Source organism: Camelus dromedarius, chromosome 6 (assembly GCF_036321535.1).
Source record: "Camelus dromedarius isolate mCamDro1 chromosome 6, mCamDro1.pat, whole genome shotgun sequence".
Lineage (NCBI taxonomy): Eukaryota > Metazoa > Chordata > Mammalia > Artiodactyla > Camelidae > Camelus > Camelus dromedarius.
Genome location: NC_087441.1, coordinates 88,647,464 through 88,670,303, shown reverse-complemented (window position 1 = coordinate 88,670,303; position 22,840 = coordinate 88,647,464). Strand labels below are relative to the sequence as shown.

At 52.4% G+C, this 22,840-nt stretch overlaps 2 long non-coding RNA genes across 2 annotated transcripts in view; one reads left to right on the top strand and one right to left on the bottom strand.

Annotated features, from left to right (window-relative positions):
* The window catches only part of LOC135321540 (uncharacterized), a 539,910-nt gene that overhangs the window by 345,383 nt on the left and 171,687 nt on the right, over nt 1-22,840 (bottom strand). The window lies entirely within an intron of this gene.
* Nucleotides 5,945-9,440, top strand: LOC135321609 (uncharacterized). The gene is made up of 3 exons (XR_010381482.1): nt 5,945-6,199; nt 6,462-6,535; nt 9,266-9,440. It is a non-coding gene; the product is annotated as an uncharacterized LOC135321609 (long non-coding RNA).

Genomic DNA, 22,840 nt, shown 5'->3' with positions numbered 1-22,840 from the left:
GGCCTGCCCCGGGTGCGGCCCGTCGTCGCCCCCCTGGTCACCTGCACCTGGTCCCCCTTGGTGCCCTGTGCAAACTCGCCCCCCACCGCCAGCTGCTCCACTCAGTAAGAGGAAAGCATAGTCCTCTGTTTCTTCCTTGAGTCACTGCAGAAGAAGTGCAGATCGCTCTCCGGGGATTCCCCGTGCACGGGCGGCCGTGACTGGGCTCACGGCCGTGAACATCTTGTCCCTTAGCAGACGCACTTGATGGACCGAGTCTTCCCCGTCCTGCCCTGGGGAGGAAGGTGTCTGTTGTAGAGGGAAAGAGGGTCCTCTGACGGAGGGCAGACCTGTCGGTTCTGCATACGGGCCTTCAACAGACACCACGTTCCGGGCTCCCTGGAGGACAAGCCCGCCCCTGTCACTGTCTGCAGCGTGTGGAGCCCTGATCTTCCACAGCCGATGATCGGTTGTGGAAGAAACACCCGAAATCGGGGCCTGTGGTCTGTTCAGTCAAGGGTCCTGAGACCTGCCTCCCACTCGGTCTGATAAGAGACTTCGTTTGTTACGGGGAAGAAGGCCTCAAAGATCTTTTGCGCTTCAGCAAACTAACATGATTTGTAAGGCAGTGAAACGTGAAAGAGTGTTTTGTATTTATTTTATCTATGCCGAGAAGCTAGTTGACTCGGGGAAGGACATAGTTTAGTGGTAAATAGAATGCTTACTTAGCATGCCGAATTCCGTGTGCTCATTCCCTGTACCTCCATTTAAAAACAGAAGAAAAGAAAAAACAAAAACAAGAGCAAACTTCAAATGTTAGAAATACATAGTGCGCAAACCCAAATTCCATATCCATTCTTTTTACGTGTTTTCCTCTTACTACTTGGTTTTAAATATATCCCAACCGTGACTTAAGCTTTTTTTTCAGAAAATGCTCTAACTCTTTGAAAGTCTTTTCTGCCACTTTGGTTTTGACACATCCACGAACGGAGATATACGCACATGGTTAATTTAATATACATTCGTGAATATTCTCATTAATATACCTGTAAATACCATTTACAGATGGTGTGTCAGTGTGCCACTTTACAGAAGAGAGAGGAAGAGAATCTTCCTGGGATGAGGTACAGTCTCTTGTTGTTAATGTACTTGTATGACTATATAAGTACCAGGGGATTCTGAGACATAAACCGGGGGTTGGTGTGAGTGTGCATTTTCACGTTTGCATCTGCTGATGAGAATTTTTGACTTATGCTTTTAACTTACAGTTTAGGATGTGATTCTGTGCTTAATGCCGTAGGACTGGATAATGCACTTGTGTTCATTTTCCAGACTCACTTAGTGAAACCAGTGTCTGTGTGGGCATTCTTTTTTTCAGGGTCTTTCCCTTACAGTTTATTAGAGGATATTGAAAAGAAAATCATCCCTGGGAAAGTTAGGTGTATCTTGGGGTTGGTTTTTGATTTAGCTGTCCTCAATTGAAATTAATTAAGTGATGTTTCATTTTCAAGGCAGCATGTTTTGTCTTCCCATTCCACCACAAGTAACAGTGGTCTAGATCCCTTAATGCCTTACGCTGTTTCCCACCTGCTCCTTTTACTCAGGCTGCCCTTCCCCAAAGAACCTCCACATTCCCCCTCTGCGCTGGAACTCTCTTTTATGAAACAGTGTGGTCTTCCCAGCATTCCCTGATCTATCCACGTGCAGCGGACTCTCCAGTCTTTTGTGGCGTTACTGTACCCGTTCACATCAGTTGTAGAGCTGTTGAAATTTTTCTGTGCTGATTTGTTTTCATGGATCCTGTGCCTCTGGCAGAACAGAGAGGAGAATCTGCCTTTTACTTGTACCGCCAGATTCTCCCAGGATAGGGCTTATGTTCTGATAGCTTCGGTAAATAACTGTTGTCTACATGACTGACTAAGCTTATGCACATGATCTGAAGTTAGTTCCTGATTTATCTTGTTTTGTGTTCCTAGGAAGGGGCGACTAAGCCCGAAATTACAAAACCGGAGTATGCTACTGGGACTGTAGAAGTGGCTCCGCAGGAGCTGACGGATCATAAAACACTGAGCTCTGTTTGTGGAGCACACGGAACTTATTATACACTGGGTAAGTTAGTGAACGTGGTTGGCATTCCTTGTCCTCCGTGCCTAGAAACAAGTGTGCTCTGAGGGGAAGGGTATATGTAGCTCAGCAGTAGAGAGAATGCGGGCTTAGCATGCAGGAGTTCCTGGGGTCAGTATCCAGTTCATCCAAGAAACGAGTGTGATACGGGGAAGGAAGGAAAGAAGGAAGGCGCAAAGATTTTGTTTCCCTTCAGCAGTGTCTTCGCAGGAAAGCCTAATCCTCCATCCTTTTCTGTGGTTTTTAGCCGACGCGGGAGCTGGCGCGTCTCCGGTGTGGCCCGGCAGCACCCGCCCACCTGCGGCGGCCCCGGAGGCCCAGGTAAGTGGGGTGGTCATGCTCTGTTGGACCTCGTCCTGGGATAGGTGATCTTCCCTTTCTCCCGGCAGCCTTTCCTGGCCTCGTCTGCAGACTGTGTGTCCTGTGACGGTTCTGGCGTGGCGTGTCGCTGCCTTTTTCAGACTCAAAACTCTTGCCCAGGAGCCAGTGGGCTGCTTCTGCCGGGAGCCCGTCGCTTTGGCTGGATCCTGCAGGAGCCATGCGGGATTGCTTAGGAGCCGGTTCCTGCAGACTTTGACTGTGGGTTTCTCGAAACAGCGTGAGGAGGGTGATCCCTCTCTCCAAAATGACTTCTCCTGGCTCGGCTGACTCCTTCCTGACCTCCTGCACCTGGGGTTGCTCCTGGGTCACTGAGACGGATTTCTGTGTCGTCGTTCTTTTGACTGGTTTCCCGGCTCAGGCCAGGTGATTCTCCTGTTTAGAATGTCCATTCAGATCCTGGTAACTGGAAAAGGGGCAAAGCCCTCCCTCCAGCTTTGTACGGTGTGCTTTGTGCAACTTTGGGTCTTCCTGGGTGTGGTAAACGTCACAGCCGGTCACTGTCTTTACTCGGGAGGTAAGTGTGTCTTGGCCGCTGCCTCCAGTTGTACTCTGGGCAGAAAAGCCTGGCTCTCAGAGATGGTGCGTTTGTAGTAGGGAATAGAGGCTGGAAGGGAAAGAGCCCGCCGTTAAAATGCCTCCTTCCCTGCGGGGGAATTCCGATGCGCACCAGAGTGCGTATGTTGTGTTTGTCCCCCACCATGCGCCGGGTCGGGCCTGCCCTGGAAGCTGTCAGAACTGCTGGTCGGTCTCATGGCACACCGTGGGGTTTTGCGCACGAGCTGGTACAGTGCCTTTGGTGTCAGGTGTGGGGTTGAGACTCCCCACGTCACTCTCCCGCAGCACGCAGGTAGGGTGCGTTCCGTAGCGAACGTAAAATCCAGACGTCCCTGAGGATAGGGATGATTGTAGCGGAGCCTGAGTCCCGTCTGAGGACAGCCTTGTCCCCTCAGGAGCCCTTGGCCAGCTCTGCCGCAGGACTCTGGGATGCCCAGCACCCAAGTGCTCTTTGCGCCCAGGGGCAGCCCTTGCGGGCGGAGGAGGGCCCTTTTTGAGGAGGGGGCAGAGAGGACCTGGCAGGGTCCTGCAGGCAGAGCCCTGCAGGCAGTGCGGTGACCCTGTTGCGTCTCTGCTTGCTCGTGTGGAGAATGAGCTCTTCACGTCCGTCCCGTCTCCGTTTTCCTGGTCCGCGCCGGGCAAGCTTGCGTGGAGCTGGGGAAGGTGGCGGGGAGGGCCGTCCAGCCCAGAGCGGCTGGGTGTTGTGAAGGCGCTAGTTTGCCCGTGTGCTGGAAGCTCAGTGTGCAGCCTCTCGGGCAGGAGGACCCTTGGCTTCCTCCACTTGGATACAGAGGCGGCGGCGACGTGCGGCGTCAGGGTCGTATCCCCGTGTCCCCCTGTGAGGCCCAGGCTGCAGGCAGGCCCCAGAGGGCTGGGCGGTGCGTGTGGCACCGTGCTGCTCTCTTGGCACATGGTGGAGTGGAGGGTGCCCATTGCTGATGGCTGCTGCGTTGGGTTTCGGCTCTTGTCGGTGTTGGCGCTTTTGGCTGTCATCCAAACCAGCCCGCCCTTCTGTCCTGCAGATCACCCCGTGGGCCGGAGGGCCCCAACCTTTCCGAGGACCAGCCTGCGTGGCCTGCCCCGGGTGCGGCCCGTCGTCGCCCCCCTGGTCACCTGCACCTGGTCCCCCTTGGTGCCCTGTGCAAACTCGCCCCCCACCGCCAGCTGCTCCACTCAGTAAGAGGAAAGCATAGTCCTCTGTTTCTTCCTTGAGTCACTGCAGAAGAAGTGCAGATCGCTCTCCGGGGATTCCCCGTGCACGGGCGGCCGTGACTGGGCTCACGGCCGTGAACATCTTGTCCCTTAGCAGACGCACTTGATGGACCGAGTCTTCCCCGTCCTGCCCTGGGGAGGAAGGTGTCTGTTGTAGAGGGAAAGAGGGTCCTCTGACGGAGGGCAGACCTGTCGGTTCTGCATACGGGCCTTCAACAGACACCACGTTCCGGGCTCCCTGGAGGACAAGCCCGCCCCTGTCACTGTCTGCAGCGTGTGGAGCCCTGATCTTCCACAGCCGATGATCGGTTGTGGAAGAAACACCCGAAATCGGGGCCTGTGGTCTGTTCAGTCAAGGGTCCTGAGACCTGCCTCCCACTCGGTCTGATAAGAGACTTCGTTTGTTACGGGGAAGAAGGCCTCAAAGATCTTTTGCGCTTCAGCAAACTAACATGATTTGTAAGGCAGTGAAACGTGAAAGAGTGTTTTGTATTTATTTTATCTATGCCGAGAAGCTAGTTGACTCGGGGAAGGACATAGTTTAGTGGTAAATAGAATGCTTACTTAGCATGCCGAATTCCGTGTGCTCATTCCCTGTACCTCCATTTAAAAACAGAAGAAAAGAAAAAACAAAAACAAGAGCAAACTTCAAATGTTAGAAATACATAGTGCGCAAACCCAAATTCCATATCCATTCTTTTTACGTGTTTTCCTCTTACTACTTGGTTTTAAATATATCCCAACCGTGACTTAAGCTTTTTTTTCAGAAAATGCTCTAACTCTTTGAAAGTCTTTTCTGCCACTTTGGTTTTGACACATCCACGAACGGAGATATACGCACATGGTTAATTTAATATACATTCGTGAATATTCTCATTAATATACCTGTAAATACCATTTACAGATGGTGTGTCAGTGTGCCACTTTACAGAAGAGAGAGGAAGAGAATCTTCCTGGGATGAGGTACAGTCTCTTGTTGTTAATGTACTTGTATGACTATATAAGTACCAGGGGATTCTGAGACATAAACCGGGGGTTGGTGTGAGTGTGCATTTTCACGTTTGCATCTGCTGATGAGAATTTTTGACTTATGCTTTTAACTTACAGTTTAGGATGTGATTCTGTGCTTAATGCCGTAGGACTGGATAATGCACTTGTGTTCATTTTCCAGACTCACTTAGTGAAACCAGTGTCTGTGTGGGCATTCTTTTTTTCAGGGTCTTTCCCTTACAGTTTATTAGAGGATATTGAAAAGAAAATCATCCCTGGGAAAGTTAGGTGTATCTTGGGGTTGGTTTTTGATTTAGCTGTCCTCAATTGAAATTAATTAAGTGATGTTTCATTTTCAAGGCAGCATGTTTTGTCTTCCCATTCCACCACAAGTAACAGTGGTCTAGTTCCCTTAATGCCTTACGCTGTTTCCCACCTGCTCCTTTTACTCAGGCTGCCCTTCCCCAAAGCCCCTCCACATTCCCCCTCTGCGCTGGATCTCTCTTTTACGAAACAGAGCGGTCTTCCCAGCATTCCCTGATCTATCCACGTGCAGCGGACTCTCCTGTCCTTTGTGGCGTTACTGTACCCATTCACCTCATTTGTAGAGCTGTTGAAACTTTTCTGTTCTGATTTGTTTTCATGGATCCTGTGCCTCTGGCAGAACAGAGAGGAGAATCTGCCTTTTACTTGTACCGCCAGCTTCTCCCAGGATAGGGCTTATGTTCTGATAGCTTCGGTAAATAACTGTTGTCTACATGACTGACTAAGCTTATGCACATGATCTGAAGTTTGTTCCTGATTTATCTTGTTTTGTGTTCCTAGGAAGGGGCGACTAAGCCCGAAATTACAAAACCGGAGTATGCTACTGGGACTGTAGAAGTGGCTCCGCAGGAGCTGAAGGATCATAAAACACTGAGCTCTGTTGGTGGAGCACACGGAGCTTATTATACACTACGTAAGTTAGTGAACGTGGCTGGCATTCCTTGTCCTCCGTGCCTAGAAACAATTGTGCCCTGGATGGAAGGGTATATGTAGCTCAGCAGTAGAGAGAATGCGGGCTTAGCATGCAGGAGTTCCTGGGGTCAGTATCCAGTTCATCCAAGAAACAATTGTGATACGGGGAAGGAAGGAAGGAAGGAAGGCGCAAAGGTTTTGTTTCCCTTCAGCAGTGTCTTCGCAGGAAAGCCTAATCCTCCATCCTTTTCTGTGGTTTTTAGCCGACGTGGGACCTGGCGCAGCTCCGGTGTGGCCCGGCATCACCCGCCCACCTGCGGCGGCCTCGGAGGCCCAGGTAAGTGGGGTGGTCATGCTCTGTTGTACCTCGTCCTGGGAAAGGTGGTCTTCTAGTTCTCCCGGCAGCCTTTCCTGGCCTCGTCTGCAGACTGTGTGTCCTGTGACGGTTCTGGCGTGGCGTGTTGCTGCCTTTTTCAGACTCAAAACTCTTGCCCAGGAGCCAGTGGGCTGCTTCTGCCGGGAGCCCGTCGCTTTGGCTGGAGCCTGCAGGAGCCATGAGGGAGTGCTTAGGAGCCGGTTCCTGCAGACTTTGACTGTGGGTTTCTCGAAACAGCGTGAGGAGGGTGATCCCTCTCTCCAAAATGACTTCTCCTGGCTCGGCTGACTCCTTCCTGACCTCCTGCACCTGGGGTTGCTCCTGGGTCACTGAGACGGATTTCTGTGTCGTCGTTCTTTTGACTGGTTTCCCGGCTCAGGCCAGGTGATTCTCCTGTTTAGAATGTCCATTCAGATCCTGGTAACTGGAAAAGAGGCAAAGCCCTCCCTCCAGCTTTGTACGGTGTGCTTTGTGCAACTTTGGGTCTTCCTGGGTGTGGTAAACGTCACAGCCGGTCACTGTCTTTTCTCGGGAGGTAAGTGTGTCTTGGCCGCTGCCTCCAGTTGTACTCTGGGCAGAAAAGCCTGGCTCTCAGAGATGGTGCGTTTGTAGTAGGGAATAGAGGCTGGAAGGGAAAGAGCCCGCCGTTAAAATGCCTCCTTCCCTGCGGGGGAATTCCGATGCGCACCAGAGTGCGTATGTTGTGTTTGTCCCCCACCCTGCGCCGGGTCGGGCCTGCCCTGGAAGCTGTCAGAACTGCTGGTCGGTCTCATGGCACACCGTGGGGTTTTGCGCACGAGCTGGTACAGTGCCTTTGGTGTCAGGTGTGGGGTTGAGACTCCCCACGTCACTCTCCCGTAGCACGCAGGTAGGGTGCGTTCCGTAGCGAACGTAAAATCCAGACATCCCTGAGGATAGGGATGATTGTAGCGGAGCCTGAGTCCCGTCTGAGGACAGCCTTGTCCCCTCAGGAGCCCTTGGCCAGCTCTGCCGCAGGACTCTGGGATGCCCAGCACCCAAGTGCTCTTTGCGCCCAGGGGCAGCCCTTGCGGGCGGAGGAGGGCCCTTTTTGAGGAGGGGGCAGAGAGGACCTGGCAGGGTCCTGCAGGCAGAGCCCTGCAGGCAGTGCGGTGACCCTGTTGCGTCTCTGCTTGCTCGTGTGGAGAATGAGCTCTTCACGTCCGTCCCGTCTCCGTTTTCCTGGTCCGCGCCGGGCAAGCTTGCGTGGAGCTGGGGAAGGTGGCGGGGAGGGCCGTCCAGCCCAGAGCGGCTGGGTGTTGTGAAGGCGCTAGTTTGCCCGTGTGCTGGAAGCTCAGTGTGCAGCCTCTCGGGCAGGAGGACCCTTGGATTCCTCCACTTGGATACAGAGGCGGCGGCGACGTGCGGCGTCAGGGTCGTATCCCCGTGTCCCCCTGTGAGGCCCAGGCTGCAGGCAGGCCCCAGAGGGCTGGGCGGTGCGTGTGGCACCGTGCTGCTTTCTTGGCACATGGTGGAGTGGAGGGTGCCCATTGCTGATGGCTGCTGCGTTGGGTTTCGGCTCTTGTCGGTGTTGGCGCTTTTGTCTGTCATCCAAACCAGCCCGCCCTTCTGTCCTGCAGATCACCCCGTGGGCCGGAGGGCCCCAACCTTTCCGAGGACCAGCCTGCGTGGCCTGCCCCGGGTGCGGCCCGTCGTCGCCCCCCTGGTCACCTGCACCTGGTCCCCCTTGGTGCCCTGTGCAAACTCGCCCCCCACCGCCAGCTGCTCCACTCAGTAAGAGGAAAGCATAGTCCTCTGTTTCTTCCTTGAGTCACTGCAGAAGAAGGGCAGATCGCTCTCCGGGGCTTCCCCGTGCACGGGCGGCCGTGACTGGGCTCACGGCCGTGAACATCTTGTCCCTTAGCAGACGCACTTGATGGACCGAGTCTTCCCCGTCCTGCCCTGGGGAGGGAGGTGTCTGTTGTAGAGGGAAAGAGGGTCCTCTGACGGAGGGCAGACGTGTCGGTTCTGCATACGGGCGTTCAACAGACACCACGTTCCGGGCTCCATGGAGGACAAGCCCGCCCCTGTCACTGTCTGCAGCGAGTGGAGCCCTGAACTTCCACAGCCGATGATCGGTTATGGAAGAAACACCCGAACTCGGGGCCTGTGGTCTGTTCAGTCAAGGGTCCTGAGACCTGTCTCCCACTCGGTCTGATAAGAGACTTCGTTTGTTACGGGGAAGAAGGCTTCAAAGATCTTTTGCGCTTCAGCAAACTAACATGATTTGTAAGGCAGTGAACCGTGAAAGAGTGTTTTGTATTTATTTTATCTATGCCGAGAAGCTAGTTGACTCAGGGAAGGACATAGTTTAGTGGTAAATAGAATGCTTACTTAGCATGCCGAATTCCGTGTGCTCATTCCCTGTACCTCCATTTAAAAAGAGAAGAAAAGAAAAAACAAAAACAAGAGCAAACTTCAAATGTTAGAAATACATAGTGCGCAAACCCAAATTCCATATCAATTTTTTTACGTGTTTTCCTCTTACTACTTCGTTTTAAATATATCCCAACCGTGACTTAAGCTTTTTTTTCAGAAAATGCTCTAACTCTTTGAAAGTCTTTTCTGCCACTTTTGTTTTGACACATCCACGAACGGAGATATACGCACATGGTTAATTTAATATACATTCGTGTATATTCTCATTAATATACCTGTAACTACCTTTTACAGATTGTGTGTCAGTGTGCCACTTTACAGAAGAGAGAGGAAGAGAATCTTCCTGGGATGAGGTACAGTCTCTTGTTGTTAATGTCCTTGTGTGACTATAAAAGTACCAGGGGATTCTGAGACATAAACCGGGGGTTGGTGTGAGTGTGCATTTTCACGTTTGCATCTGCTGATGAGAATTTTTGACTTATGCTTTTAACTTACAGTTTAGGATGTGATTCTGTGCTTAATGCCATAGGACTGGTTAATGCAATTGTGTTCATATTCCAGACTCACTTAGTGAAACCAGTGTCTGTGTGGGCATTCTTTTTTTCAGGGTCTTTCCCTTACAGTTTATTAGAGGATATTGAAAAGAAAATCATCCCTGGGAAATTTAGGTGTATCTTGGGGTTGGTTCTTGTTTTAGCTGTCCTCACTTGAAATTAATTAAGTGATGTTTCATTTTCAAGGCAGCATGTTTTGTCTTCCCATTCCACCACAAGTAACAGTGGTCTAGATCCCTTAATGCCTTACGCTGTTTCCCACCTGCTCCTTTTACTCAGGCTGCCCTTCCCCAAAGAACCTCCACATTCCCCCTCTGCGCTGGAACTCTCTTTTATGAAACAGTGTGGTCTTCCCAGCATTCCCTGATCTATCCACGTGCAGCGGACTCTCCAGTCTTTTGTGGCGTTACTGTACCCGTTCACATCAGTTGTAGAGCTGTTGAAATTTTTCTGTGCTGATTTGTTTTCATGGATCCTGTGCCTCTGGCAGAACAGAGAGGAGAATCTGCCTTTTACTTGTACCGCCAGATTCTCCCAGGATAGGGCTTATGTTCTGATAGCTTCGGTAAATAACTGTTGTCTACATGACTGACTAAGCTTATGCACATGATCTGAAGTTAGTTCCTGATTTATCTTGTTTTGTGTTCCTAGGAAGGGGCGACTAAGCCCGAAATTACAAAACCGGAGTATGCTACTGGGACTGTAGAAGTGGCTCCGCAGGAGCTGACGGATCATAAAACACTGAGCTCTGTTTGTGGAGCACACGGAACTTATTATACACTGGGTAAGTTAGTGAACGTGGTTGGCATTCCTTGTCCTCCGTGCCTAGAAACAAGTGTGCTCTGAGGGGAAGGGTATATGTAGCTCAGCAGTAGAGAGAATGCGGGCTTAGCATGCAGGAGTTCCTGGGGTCAGTATCCAGTTCATCCAAGAAACGAGTGTGATACGGGGAAGGAAGGAAAGAAGGAAGGCGCAAAGATTTTGTTTCCCTTCAGCAGTGTCTTCGCAGGAAAGCCTAATCCTCCATCCTTTTCTGTGGTTTTTAGCCGACGCGGGAGCTGGCGCGTCTCCGGTGTGGCCCGGCAGCACCCGCCCACCTGCGGCGGCCCCGGAGGCCCAGGTAAGTGGGGTGGTCATGCTCTGTTGGACCTCGTCCTGGGATAGGTGATCTTCCCTTTCTCCCGGCAGCCTTTCCTGGCCTCGTCTGCAGACTGTGTGTCCTGTGACGGTTCTGGCGTGGCGTGTCGCTGCCTTTTTCAGACTCAAAACTATGCCCAGGAGCCAGTGGGCTGCTTCTGCCGGGAGCCCGTCGCTTTGGCTGGAGCCTGCAGGAGCCATGAGGGAGTGCTTAGGAGCCGGTTCCTGCAGACTTTGACTGTGGGTTTCTCGAAACAGCGTGAGGAGGGTGATCCCTCTCTCCAAAATGACTTCTCCTGGCTCGGCTGACTCCTTCCTGACCTCCTGCACCTGGGGTTGCTCCTGGGTCACTGAGACGGATTTCTGTGTCGTCGTTCTTTTGACTGGTTTCCCGGCTCAGGCCAGGTGATTCTCCAGTTTAGAATGTCCATTCAGATCCTGGTAACTGGAAAAGGGGCAAAGCCCTCCCTCCAGCTTTGTACGGTGTGCTTTGTGCAACTTTGGGTCTTCCTTGGTGTGGTAAACGTCACAGCCGGTCAGTGTCTTTTCTCGGGAGGTAAGTGTGTCTTGGCCGCTGCCTCCAGTTGTACTCTGGGCAGAAAAGCCTGGCTCTCAGAGATGGTGCGTTTGTAGTAGGGAATAGAGGCTGGAAGGGAAAGAGCCCGCCGTTAAAATGCCTCCTTCCCTGCGGGGGAATTCCGATGCGCACCAGAGTGCGTATGTTGTGTTTGTCCCCCACCCTGCGCCGGGTCGGGCCTGCCCTGGAAGCTGTCAGAACTGCTGGTCGGTCTCATGGCACACCGTGGGGTTTTGCGCACGAGCTGGTACAGTGCCTTTGGTGTCAGGTGTGGGGTTGAGACTCCCCACGTCACTCTCCCGTAGCACGCAGTTAGGGTGCGTTCCGTAGCGAACGTAAAATCCAGACGTCCCTGAGGATAGGGATGATTGTAGCGGAGCCTGAGTCCCTTCTGAGGACAGCCTTGTCCCCTCAGGAGCCCTTGGCCAGCTCCGCCGCAGGACTCTGGGATGCCCAGCACCCCAGCTCTCTTTGCGCCAAGGGGCAGCCCTTGAGGGCGGAGGAGGGCCCTTTTTGAGGAGGGGGCAGATAGGGCCTGGCAGGGTCCTGCAGGTAGAGCCCTGCAGGCAGAGCGGTGACCCTGTTGCGTCTCTGCTTGCTCGTGTGGAGAATGAGCTCTTCACGTCCGTCCGGTCTCCGTGTTCCTGGTCCGCGCCGGGCAAGCTTGCGTGGAGCTGGGGAAGGTGGCGGGGAGGGCCGTCCAGGCCAGAGCGGCTGGGTGTTGTGAAGGCGCTAGTTTGCCCGTGTGCTGGAAGCTCAGTGTGCAGCCTCTCGGGCAGGAGGACCCTTGGCTTCCTCCACTTGGATACAGAGGCGGCGGCGACGTGCGGCGTCAGGGTCGTATCCCCGTGTCCCCCTGTGTGGCCCAGGCTGCAGGCAGGCCCCAGAGGGCTGGGCGGTGCATGTGGCACCGTGCTGCTATCTTGGCACAAGGTGGAGGGGAGGGTGCCCGTTGCTGACGGCTGATGCGTTGAGTTTCGGCTCTTGTCGGTGTTGGCGCTTTTGTCTGTCATCCAACCAAGCACTCCCTTCTGTCCTGCAGTTCACCCCGTGGGCCGGAGGGCCCCAAACTTTCCAAGGACCAGCCTGCGGGGCCTGCCCCAGGTGCGGCCCTTCGTCGCCCAGCTGGGCACCTGCACCTGTTCCCCCTTGGTGCCCTGTGCAACCTCGACCCCCACCGCCAGCTGCTCCGCTCGGTAAGAGGAAAGCATAATCCTGTTTCTTTCTTGAGTCACTGCATAAGAAGGGCAGATCGCTCTCCGTGGCTTCCCCGTGCACGGGCAGCCGTGACTGGGCTCACGGCCGTGTCCCTCTGTTCCAATAGCAGACGCACTTGATGGACACCGTCTTCCCCGTTCTGCCCCGGGGAGGGAAGTGTCTGTTGTAGAGGGATAGAGGGTCCTCTGACGGAGGGCAGACGTGTCGGTTCTGCACACGGGCCTTCAACAGACACCACGTTCCTTGCTCCCTGGAGGACAAGCCCGCCCCTGTCACTGTCTGCAGCGAGTGGAGCCCTGACCTTCCACAGCCGATGATCGGTTATGGAAGAAACACCCGAACCCGGGGCCTGTGGTCTGTTAAGGCAAGGGTCCTGAGGCCTGTCTCCCACTCGGTCTGATGTGAGACTTAGTGTGATATGGGGAAGAAGGCCTCAAAGATCTTTTGCGCTTCAGCAAACTAACATGTTTTGTAAGGCAGTGAACCGTGAAAGAGTGTTTTGTATTTTATTTTATCTATGCCGAGAAGCTAGTTGACTCGGGGAAGGACATAGTTTAGTGGTAAATAGAATGCTTGCTTAGCATGCCGAATTCCGAGTGCTCATTCCAACTACCTCCATTTAAAAACAGAAGAAAAGTAAAAACAAAAACAAGAGCAAACTTCAAATGTTAGAAATTCATAGTGCGCAAACCCAAATTCAATATCAATTCTTTTTACGTGTTTTCCCCTTACTACTTGGTTTGAAATATATCCCAAACGTGACTTAAGCATTTTTTTTCAGAAAATGCTCTAACTCTTTGAAAGTCTTTTCTGCCAATATTGTTCTGTCACATCCACGAACGGAGATAGACGCACATGCTGGTTTTAATATACATACGTGAATATTCTCATTAATATACCTGTAACTACCTTTTACAGATGGTGTGTCAGTTCGCAACTTTACAGAAGAGAGAGGAAGAGAATCTTCCTGGGATGAGGTACAGTCTCTTGTTTTTATTGTCCTTGTGTGACTATATAAGTACCAGGGGATTCTGAGACATAAAACGGGGGTTGGTGTGAGTGTGCATTTTCACGTTTGCATCTGCTGATGAGAATTTTTGACTTATGCTTTTAACTTACAGTTTAGGATATGATTCTGTGCTTAATGCCGTAGGACTGGATAATGCACATGTGTTCATTTTCCAGACTCACCTACTGAAACCAGTGTCTGTGTGGGCATTCTTTTTTTCAGGGTCTTTCCCTTACAGTTTATTAGAGGATATTGAAAAAAAATTCATCCCTGGGAAAGTTAGGTGTATCTTGGTTTTGGTTCTTGTTTTCGCCGTCCTCACTTGAAATTAATTAAGTGATGTTTCATTTTCAAGGCAGCATGTTTTGTCTTCCAATTCCACCGCCAGTTACAGTGGTCTAGTTTCCTTAATTCCTTAGGCTGTTTCCAACCTGCTCCTTTTACTCAGGCTGCCCTTCCCCAAAGCCCCTCCACATCCCCCCTCTATGCTGGATCTCTCTTTTACGAAACATTGCGGTCTTCCCTGCCTTCACTGATCTATCCACGGGCAGCGGAACCTCCTGTCCTTTGTGGCGTTACTGTACCCGTTCACCTCAGTTGTAGAGCTGTTGAAACTTTTCTGTGCTGATTTGTTTTCATGGATCCTGTGCCTCTGGCAGAACAGAGAGGTGAATCTGCCTTTTACTTGTACCGCCAGCTTCTCCCAGGATAGGGCTTATGTTCTGATAGCTTCGGTAAATAACTGTTGTCTTCCTGACTGACGAAGCATATGCACATGTTCTGAAGTTCGGTTCCTGATTTATCTTCTTTTGTGTTCCTAGGAAGGGGCGACTAAGCCCGAAATTACAAAACCAGAGTATGCTACTGGGACTGTAGAAATGGCTCCGCAGGAGAAGGCGGATCATAAAACACTGAGCTCCTTTGGTGGAGCACACGGAGCTTATTATACATTGGGTAAGTTAGTTAACGTGGCTGACAAATCTTGTCCTCTGTGCCTAGAAACTAGTGTGCTCTGGGGGAATGTTATATGTAGCTCAGCAGTAGAGAGAATGCGGGCTTAGCATGCAGGAGTTCCTGGGGTCAGTATCCAGTTCCTCCAAGAAACGAGTGTGATACGGGGAAAAAAGGAAGGAAGGAAGGTGCAAAGGTATTGTTTCGCTTCAGCAGTGTCTTCACAGGAAAGCCTAATCCTCCATCCTTTTCTGTGGTTTTTAGCCGACGAGGGACCTGGTGGGGCACCAGTGTGGCCCGGCAGCACCCGCCCTCCTGCGGCGGCCACGAAGGAACAGTTAAGTGGGGTGGTCAATCTCTTTTGGTCCTCGTCCTGGGAAAGGTGATATTCCCGTTCTCCCGGCAGGCGTTCCTGGCCTCGTCTGCAGACTGTGTGTCCTGTGACGGGTCTGGCGTGGCATGTCGCTGCGTTTTTCAGACTCAAAACTCTTGCCCAGGAGCCAGTGGGCTGCTTCTCCCGGGAGCCCTTCGCCTTGGCTGGTGCCTGCAGGAGCCATGAGGGAGGGCTTAGGAGCGGGGGCCCGCAGATATTGACTATGTGTTTCTCGAAACAGCGTGATGAGGGTGAGCCCTCACTCCACACTGACTTCTCCTGGCTCGGCTTACTCCTTCCTGACCTCCTGCACCTGGGGTTGCTCCTGGGTCACTGAGACGGATTCCTGTGTCGTCGTTCTTTTGACTGGTTTCCCGGCTCAGGCCAGGTGATTCTCCTGTTTAGAATGTCCATTCAGATCCTGGTAACTGGAAAAGGGGCAAAGCCCTCCCTCCAGCTTTGTAAGGTGTGCTATGTGCAACTCTGAGTCTTCCTGGGTGTGGTAAACTTCACAGCCCGTCACTGTCTTTTCTCGGGAGGTAAGTGTGTCTTGGCCGCTGCCTCCAGTTGTACTCTTGGCAGAAAAGCCTGGCTCACGTAGATGGTGCGTTTGTAGTAGTGAATAGAGGCTGGAAGGGAAAGAGCCCGCCGGGAAAATGCCTCCTTCCTTGCGGGGGAATTCCGATGCGCACCAGAGTGCGTACATTGTGATTGTCCCCCACCCTGCGCCAGGTCAGGCATGCCCTGGAAGCTGTCAGAGCTGCTCGTCGGTCTCATGGCACACCGTGGGGTTTTGCGCACGAGCTGGTACAGTCCCTTTGGTGTCAGGTGTGTGTTTGAGGCTCCCCACGTCACTGTCCTGTAGCACGCAGGTATGGTGCGTTCCGTAGCGAACGTAAAATCCAGACGTCCCTGAGGATAGGGATGATTGTAGCGGAGCCTGAGTCCCTTCTGAGGACCGCCTTGTCCCCTCAGGAGCCCTTGGCCAGCTCCGCCACAGGACTCCGGGATGCCCAGCTCCCCAGGGCTCTTTGCGCCCAGGGGCAGCCCCTGAGGTTCGGAGGAGGGCCCTTTGTGAGGAGGGGGCAGAGAGGGCCTGGCAGGGTCCTGCAGGCTGAGCCCTGCAGGCAGAGCGGTGACCCTGGTGCGGCTCTGCTTGCTCGTGTGGAGAATGAGCTCTTCACTTCCGTCCCGTCTCCGTGTTACTGGTCCGCGCCGGGCAAGCTTGCGTGGAGCTGGGGAAGGTGGCGGGGCGGGCCGTCCCGCCCATAGCGGCTGGCTGTTGGGAAGGCGCTAGTTTGCCCGTGTGCTAGAAGCTCAGTGTGCAGCCTCTCGGGCTGGAGGACCCTTGGCTTCCTCCACTTGGAGACAGTGGCGGCGGCGACGTGCGGCGTTAGGGTCGTATCCCCGTGTCCCCCTGTGCGACCCAGGCTGCAGGGAGGCCCCAGACGCCTGGGTGGAGCGTGTGGCACCGTGCTGCTTTCTTGGAACCCAGTGGAGGGGAGGGTGCCCCGTGCCGACGGCTGCTGCGTTGGGTTTCGGCTCGTGTCGATGTTGGCGATTTTGTCTGTCATCCAACCCCGCCCTCCCTTCTGTCCTGCAGGTCACCCCGTGGGCCGGAGGGCCCCAACCTTTCTGAGGACCAGCCTGCATGGCCTGCCCTGGGTGCGGCCCGTCGTCGTCCAGCTGGGCACCTGCACCTGTTCTCCCTTGGTGCCCTGTGCAAACTCGCCCCCCACCGCCAGCTGCTCCGCTCGGTAAGAGGAAAGCATAGTCCTCTGTTTCTTCCTTGAGTCACTGCAGAAGAAGGGCAGATCGCTCTCCGGGGCTTCCCTGTGCACGTGCGGCCGTGACTGGGCTCACGGCCGTGTCCCTCTGGTCCCTTAGCAGACGCACTTGATGGACTGCGTCTTCCATGTCCTGCCCTAGGAAGGGAGGTGTCTGTTGTAGAGGGATAGAGGGCCCTCTGACGGAGGGCAGACGTGTCGGTTCTGCACACGGGCCTTCAACTTACACCACGTTCCGGGCTCCCTGGAGGACAAGCCCGCCCCTGTCACTGTCTGCAGCGAGTGGAGCCCTGACCTTCCACAGCCGATGATCGGTTATGGAAGAAACACCCGAACCCGGGTCCTGTGGTCTCTTCAGTCAAGGGTCCTGAGACCTGTGTCCCACTCGGTCTGATGTGAGACTTAGTGTGATACGGGGAAGAATGCCTCAAAGATATTTGCGCTTCAGAAAACTAACACGTTTTGTAAGGCAGTGAACCGTGAAAGAGTGTTTTGTATTTTATTTTATCTATACCGAGAAGCTAGTTGACTCGGGGAAGGACATAAGTTAGTGGTAAATAGAATGCTTGCTTAGCATGCCGAACTCCGTGTGCTCATTCCCGGTACCTCCATTTAAAAACAGAAGAAAAGAAAAAACAAAAACAAGAGCAAACTTCAAATGTTAGAAATACATAGTGCGCAAACCCAAATTCCATATCCATACTTTTTACGTGTTTTCCTCTTACTACTTGGTTTGAAACATATCCCAACCTTGACTTAAGCATTTTTTTTCAGAAAATGCTCTAAATCTTTGAAAGATTTTCTGCCACTTTTTTTTGACACATCCACGAACGGAGATAGACGCACCTGGTCGTTTTAATATGCATTCGTGAATATTCTGTTTAATGTACCTGTAACTACATTTTACAGATGGTGTGTCAGTGCGCCACTTTACAGAAGAGAGAGGATGAGAATCTTCCGGGGATGAGGTACAGTCTCTTGTTGTTAATGTCCTTGTGTGACTATATAAGTACCAGGGGATTCTGAGACATAAACCGGGGGTTGGTGTGAGTGTGCATTTTCACGTTTGCATCTGCTGATGAGAATTTTTGACTTATGCTTTTAACTTACAGTTTAGGATGTGATTCTGTGCTTAATGCCGTAGGACTGGATAATGCATTTGTGTTCATTTTCTAGACTCACCTAGTGAAACCAGTGTCTGTGTGGGCATTCTTTTTTTCAGGGTCTTTCCCTTATATTTTATTAGAGGATATTGAATAGAAATTCATCTCTGGGAAAGTTAGGTGTATCTTGGAGTTGGATCTTGTTTAGCCGTCCTCACTTGAAATTAATTAAGTGATGTTTCATTTTCAAGGCAGCATGTTTTGTCTTCCCATTCCACCGCCAGTAACAGTGGTCTAGTTCCCTTAATGCCTTACGCTGTTTCCCACCTGCTTCTTTTATTCAGGCTGCCCTTCCAAAAGCCCCTCCACATCCCCCCTCTGCGCTGGATCTCTCTTTTACGAAACAGTGCGGTCTTCCCAGCATTCCCTGAGCTATCCACGTGCAGCGGATTCTCCTGTCCTTTGTGGCGTTACTGTACCCGTTCACCTCATTTGTAGAGCTGTTGAAACTTTTCTGTGCTGATTGTTTTCATGGATCCTGTGCCTCTGGCAGAAAAGAGAGGAGAATCTGCCTTTTACTTTTACCGCCAGCTTCTCCCAGGATAGGGCTTATGTTCTGATAGCTTCGGTAAATAACTGTTGTCTACCTGACTTACTAAGCGTATGTACATTATCTGAAGTTCGGTTCCTGATATATCTTGTTTTGTGTTCCTAATAAGGGGCGACTAAGCCCAAAATTACAAAACCGGGTATGCTACAGGGACTGTAGAAGTGGCTCTGCAGGAGCTGACGGATCATAAAACACTGAGCTCTGTTGGTGGAGCACACGGAGCTTATTATACACTGGGTAATTTAGTGAACGTGGCTGGCATTCCTTGTCCTGTGTGCCTTGAAACTATTGTGCTCTGGGTGGAAGTGTATATGTAGCTCAGCAGTAGAGAGAATGCGGGCTTAGCATGCAGAAGTTCCTGGGGTCAGTATCCATATCCTCCAAGAAACGAGTGTTATACGGGGAAGGAAGGAAGGAAGGAAGGCGCAAAGATTTTGTTTCGCTTCAGCAGTGTCTTCGCAGGAAAGCCTAATCCTACATTCTTTTCTGTGGTTTTTAGCCGACGCGAGAACTGGCGCAGCTCCGGTGTGGCCCGGCAGCGCCCGCGGCGGCCCCGGATGCCCAGGTAATTTGGGTGGTCATGCTCTGTTATACCTCGTCCTGGGAAAGGTGATCTTCCCGTTCTCCCGGCAGCCGTTCCTGGCCTCGTCTGCAGACTGTGTGTCCTGTGATGGGTCTGGCATGACGTGTCGCTGCCTTTTTCAGACTCAAAACTCTTGCCCAGGAGCCAGTGGGCTGCTTCTCCCGGGAGCCAGTCGCCTTGGCTGGTGCCTGCAAGAGCCTTGAGGGAGTTCTTAGGACCCGGGGCCCGCAGACTTTAACTGTGGGTTTCTCGAAACAGCGTGAGGAGGGTGAGCCCTCGCTCCACACTGACTTCTCCTGGCTCGGCTGACTCCTTCCTGACCTCCTGCACCTGGGGTTGCTCCTGGGTCACTGAGACGGATTTCTGTGTCGTCGTTCTTTTGATGGGTTTCCCGGCTCAGGCCATGTGATTCTCCTGTTTAGAATGTCCATTCAGATCCTGGTAACTGGAAAAGGGGCAAAGCCCTACCTCCAGCTTTGTACGGTGTGCTTTGTGCAACTTTGACTCTTCCTGGGTTTGGTAAAATCACAGCCTATCACTGTCTTTTCTCGGGAGTTAAGTGTGTCTTTGCCGCTGCCTCCAGTTGTACTCTGGGCAGAAAAGCCTGGCTCTCGGTGATGGTGCGTTTGTAGTAGGGAATAGAGGCTGGAAGGGAAAGAGCCCGCCGGGAAAATGCCTCCTTCCCTGCGGGGGAATTCCGGTGCACACCATAGTGCGTACGTTGTGTTTGTCCCCCACCCTGCGCCGGGTCGGGCCTGCCCTGGAAGCTGTCAGAGCTGCTCGTCGGTCTCATGGCACACCGTGGGGTTTTGCGCACGAGCTTGTACAGTCCCTTTGGTGTCAGGTGTGTGGTTGAGACTCCCCACGTCACTCTCCCATAGCACGCAGGGAGGGTGCGTTCCGTAGCGAAAGTAAAATCCAGACGTCCCTGAGGATAGGAATGATTGTAGCGGAGCCTGAGTCCTTTCTGAGGACAGCATTGACCCCTCAGGATCCCTTACCAGCTCCGCCGCAGGACTCCGGGATGCCCAGCTCCCCAGGGCTCTTTGCGCCCAGGGGCAGCCCCTGCGGTGCGGAGGAGGGCCCTTTGTGAGGAGGGGGCAGAGAGGGCCTGGCAGGGTCCTGCAGGCTGAGCCCTGCAGGCAGAGCGGTGACCCTGGTGCGGCTCTGCTTGCTCGTGTGGAGAATTAGCTCTTCACTTCCGTCCCGTCTCCGTGTTCCTGGTCCGCGCCGGGCAAGCTTGCGTGGAGCTGGGGAAGGTGGCGGGGAGGGCCGTCCCGCCCAGAGCGGCTGGCTTTTGGGAAGGCGCTAGTTTGCCCGTGTGCTGGAAGCTCTGTGTGAAGCCTCTCGGGCAGGAGGACGCTTGGCTTCCTCCAAATGGAGACAGAGGCGGTGGAGACATGCGGCATCAGGTTCATATCCCCGTGTCCCCATGTGCTGCCCAGGCTGCAGGCAGGACATAGAGGGCTGGGCGGAGCATGTGGCACCGTGCTGCTCTCTGGGCACCCGGTGGAGGGGAGGGTGCCCGGGGCCGACGGCTGCTGCGTTGGGTTTGGGCTCTTGTCAGTGTTGGCGCTTTTGTCTGTCATCCAACCCAGCCATCCCTTCTGTCCTGCAGGTCACCCCGTGGGCCGGAGGGCCCCAACCTTTCCGAGGACCAGCCTGCGTGGCCTGCCCCGGGTGCAGCCCATCGTTGCCCAGCTGGGCACCTGCACCTGGTCCCACTTGGTGCCCTTTGCATCCTCGCCCCCCACCGCCAGCTGCTCCGCTCTGTAAGAGGAAAGCATAGTCCTCTCTTTATTCCTTGAGTCACTGCAGAAGAAGGGCAGATCGCTCTCCGTGACTTCCCCGTGCACGGGCGGCCGTGACTGGGCTCACGGCCTTGTCCCTCTGTTCCCTAAGCAGACGCACTTGATGGACCGCGTCTTCCCAGTCCTGCCCTGGGGAGGGAGGTGTCTGTTGTAGAGGTAAAGAGGGCCCTCTGACGGAGGGCAGACGTGTCGGTTCTGCACACGGGACTTCAACAGACACCACGTTCCAGGCTCCCTGGGTGACAAGCCCGCCCCTGTCACTGTCTGCATTGTGGAGCCCTGAACTTCCACAGCCGATGATCGGTTATGGAAGAAACACCCGAACCCGGGGCCTGTGGTCCCTTCAATCAAATGTCCTGAGGGCTGTCTCCCACTCTGTCTGACGTGAGACTTAGTGTGATACGGGGAAGAAGGCCTCAAAGATCTTTTGCGCTTCAGCAAACTAAAATGTTTTGTAAGGCAGTGAACCGTGAAAGAGTGTTTTGTATTCTATTTTATCTATGCCAAGAAGCTAGTTGACTCGGGGAAGGACATATGTTTGTGGTAAATAGAATGCTTGCTTAGCATGCCGAATTCCGTGTGCTCATTCCCGGTACCTCCAATAAAAACAGAAGAAAATAAAAAACAAAAACAAGAGCAAACTTCAAATGTTAGAAATACATAGTGCGCAAACCCAACTACCATATCCATTCTTTTTACGTGTTTTCCTCTTACTACATGGTTTGAAATCTATCCCAAACATGACTTAAGCATTTTTTTACAGAAAATGCTCTAACTCTTTGAAAGCCTTTTCTGCCATTTTTGTTTTGACACTTCCACGAACGGAGATAGACGCACATGGTGGTTTTAATATGCATTCGTGAATATTCTCATTAATGTACCTGTAACTACATTTTACAGATGGTGTGTCAGTGCGCCACTTTACAGAAGAGAGAGGATGAGAATCTTCCTGGGATGAGGTACAGTCTCTTGTTGTTAATGTCCTTGTGTGACTATATAATTACCAGGGGATTCTGAGACATAAACCGGGGGTTGGTGTGAGTGTGCATTTTCACGTTTGCATCTGCTGATGAGAATTTTTGACTTATGCTTTTAACTTACAGTTTAGGATGTGATTCTGTGCTTAATGCCGTAGGACTGGATAATGCACTTGTGTTCATTTTCCAGACTCACCTAGTGAAACCAGTGTCTGTGTGGGCATTCTTTCTTTCAGGGTCTTTCCCTTACAGTTTATTAGAGGATATTGAAAAGAAATACATCCCTGGGAAAGTTAGGTGTATCTTGGAGTTGGTTTTTGTTTTAGCCGTCCTCACTTGAAATTAATTAAGTGATGTTTCATTTTCAAGGCAGCATGTTTTGTCTTCCCATTCCACTGCCAGTAACAGTGGTCTAGTTCCCTTAATGCCTTACGCTGTTTCCCACCTGCTCTTTTACTCAGGCTGCCCTTCCCCAAAGCCCCTCCACATCCCCCCTCTGCGTTGGATCTCTCTTTTACGAAACAGTGCGGTCTTCCCAGCATTCCCTGAGCTATCCACGTGCAGCGGACTCTCCTGTCCTTTGTGGCGTTACTGTACCCGTTCACCTCAGTTGTAGAGCTGTTGAAACTTTTCTGTGCTGATTTGTTTTCATGGATCCTGTGCCTCTGGCAGAACAGAGAGGAGAATCTGCCTTTTACTTGTACCACCAGCTTCTCCCAGGATAGGGCTTATGTTCTGATAGCTTCAGTAAATAAATTTTGTCTCCCTGACTGACTAAGCGTATGCACATGATCTGGAGTTCGGTTCCTGATTTATCTTGTTTTCTGTTCCTAGGAAGGGGCGACTAATTCCGAAATTACAAAACCGGAGTATGCTACTGGGACTGTAGAAGTGGCTCCGCAGGAGCTGACGGATCATAAAACACTGAGCTCTGTTGGTGGAGCACACGGAGCTTATTATACAATGGGTAAGTTAGTGAACGTGGCTGGCATTCCTTGAATTCTGTGCCTAGAAATTAGTGTGCTCTTTCTGGAAGGGTATATGTAGCTCAGCAGTAGAGAGAATGCGGGCTTAGCATGCAGGAGTTCCTGGGGTCAGTATCCAGTTCCTCCAAAAACGAGTGTGATAAGGGGAAGGAAGGAAGGAAGGAAGGCGCAAAGATTTTGTTTCGCTTCAGCA